This window comes from Miscanthus floridulus, chromosome 9 (assembly GCF_019320115.1).
Source record: "Miscanthus floridulus cultivar M001 chromosome 9, ASM1932011v1, whole genome shotgun sequence".
Lineage (NCBI taxonomy): Eukaryota > Viridiplantae > Streptophyta > Magnoliopsida > Poales > Poaceae > Miscanthus > Miscanthus floridulus.
In genome coordinates, this window is record NC_089588.1 from 20,043,345 (window position 1) to 20,046,258 (window position 2,914).

A 2,914-nucleotide genomic window follows, 5' to 3' on the forward strand; every position below is an offset into this window, starting at 1 on the left:
TCCGCAGGCTGGATGACATCATTGGCAGCATAGGGCCCTCAGACCTGGTGGGTCGGCTGCTCAATGACCTAGAGCTACTTCTTGTTAGTGTAGAGGAACCACCCACATTCACGCTGGCTGAGCGCGATGCAAACTGGCGACGAGCGATGTTGGTGGAGATGAAGGCGATCGAGGAAAATGAGACTTGGGAGGTCGTCGATCCACCTCTAGGATGTCGTCTGATTGGCCTGAGTGGGTGTACAAAGTCAAACGGGATGAGCATGGTGCCATTATCAAACACAAGGTGCGCCTCGTCGCCCGAGGCTTTGTCCAGCACGAGGGCACCAACTTCGAGGAAGTCTTTGCGCCACTAGCGCGCATGGAGTCTGTCCGTCTGCTTCTAGCTTTGGCAGCAGCAAAGGACTAGCGTGTCCATCATCTGGACATAAAATTGGCCTTCCTCAACGGCTAGCGGAGACGGTCTTCGTCAGGCAACCTCTAGGTTTTGCCGTCAAGGGAGCGGAGCACAGGGTGCTCCATCTGCACAAGGCGCTCTATGGGCTGTGGTAGGCCCCGCGAGTGTGGAACGCCAAGCTTGATGCCATGCTGGGCGAGCTTGGGTTCACGTGGTGCGCAACCGAGCACGCGCTCTACACGTGGCGATGGGGATGGAGGAGCTCGTCGTCGGCGTGTATTAGGATGACTTATCGTCATCGGCGCGCGTGCGGAGGACATCATCAACTTCAAGCGCGAGATGGCGGCTCGTTTTCGAATGAGCGATCTCGACGCGCTCTCCTACTACCTCGGCATCGAGGTGAGACAGGGGAAGGAGGCGCTCATGCTCGGTCAGAGCCCGTACGCCTCGAAGCTATTGGAGCGGAGAGGCATGGCTAAGTGCAAGTCGTGCGTGACTCCGATGGAGAAGCGGCTGAAGCTGACGAAGGCCAGTACCACGGCGAAGGTAGATGCAACACTCTACTAGAGCATAGTCGATGGTCTGCGCTACCTAGTCCACACGAGGCTGGACATTGCGTTCGCCGTGGGCTACATCAGCCATTTCATGTAGGATCCCCGAGAGGATCACTAGGCTACGGTGAAGAGGCTGTTGCGCTACATCAACAGAACGGTGGATCAGAGGATCGTCTTCCCCAAGACCGGTGGAAGTAGGGTGCAGCTCACTGTGTTCAGTGATGTAGACATGGCGGGGGACATTGACGGACGGCGGAGCACCTCTGGCGTGCTCGTTTTCCTTGGGTCGGCTCCAATCTCAAGGCTGTCGCTAAAATAGAAAGTGGTGGCGCTGTCCACGTGCGAGGCAGAGTACGTGGCTGCGACCACAGCGGCGTGCCAAGCTATATGGCTGTGCCGACTGCTGGGTGAGCTGACTGGTGTGGAAGCTCATCCACCAACACTGATGGTGGACAACCAGCCCACCATCGCCCTCATGAAGAATCCGGTTCTCCACGACCGGAGGAAGCACATCGACGTCAAGTTCCACTTCCTTAGGGACTGTATCCATGGAGGGCAGATCGTCATCGAGTTTGCCGAAACTGGTCGGCAACTCGCGGACGTCCTCACCAAGCCGCTCGGCCATCTTCGGTTCACGGAGCTGAAGAAGATGATCGGTATGGAGGGGGTTCTAGGGTTAACAGTAGGATTAGAGAAAGAATTGTTAAGTAATATGTTGCTCCCCTGTGTGAACGCACGACAGGGGGTAGGCGCCGAAAAGGGCTCCCTACTACTGCATTGTAGCCGCTGCAGGGGCAGGCGTCGAAAGGATCCCCTGTCGCATTGTAGCCACAGCAGGGGCAGACGCCAAAGTCAGCCCTGTTGTCACATCTAGTCACTGTAGGATTAGATGGGTAGAGTTGTATATATAGTTTCTCACTGCAACTTAGTAAAGAGAGCGAGTTCAGTTTTGCCATCTCCTCTACAGAGCTCTGGCCAACGCTGGTGTTTGTGCTGTGTGTGTGTTTTATTCTCCCTCCCTTCTTCTACCTGTAGCTATAGTGTGTGGTCGGCAACGCTGGTGAGTGATTGGCTCACCCGTGTCGGAGATCTAGGGGCCAACAGTTGCAACACAGGAGGATCAAGAGTGCCCAATATTTTCGCAACAGATTCAATTCCACTAGTTGGTGTGTAGAATATGCGCAGTACCTGAAAAGAAATCTAAGCTAAGGCGTGACAAAAGCTCTACTAGTTGTTGCTACTGTATACATGCATATAACTACATATGCAACTACTACTGCTGCTTTGGTTTACATATATCGATATATATGATCAGCTTGAGAGGCCATGCTGATGTTTACCTCTAGGATAATCCCTTCAATGTTGCTGATGCACAAGCAGGATGATTCCTACAAGGTACAGTGTTGGTAACCTGCAATAGCATATAATTTTACATAAGCTTCACATGTAATTTTCTGGTATCAAGCGAGTTACTGAAAGATGTACAAGATTATCAAAGTGGTACTGCACTAGCATCCCAAATTCAGATTCAGAGTTCTGATCCTGGGTGGCTGGGTGTCACAACCAAATGGAAAGTGGCTGGGTGTCACAACCAAATGGAAAGGCTCTGCATCCATAGTTCAATTTAGTAGTTCAGATTTTCGTCAGCAGCTGAACTTGGGCTGGTTTCAATAGAATGAATTGCATGATTGGAATAGAATTGTTATGTGCGTGCTACAAACTGCTACTTTGGTTAAGGAGAAGGGCTAAAAATCAGTGCATAGTGCTGATTATAAATCATTTATCTGAACCTCAACTGATTCAAGTCAACTCAGTTTTCAATTTACATCTTAAATCATATATGCAGTGTCTACTTTTTCTTTTGCTCAACTGATTCAAGTCAACTCAGTTTTGCTCACTAACCATTCATCCTACTAGAGACGTTCTTGTATGCACGCAATAGGGAAGAGGGAGAGAAAGGGTGAGG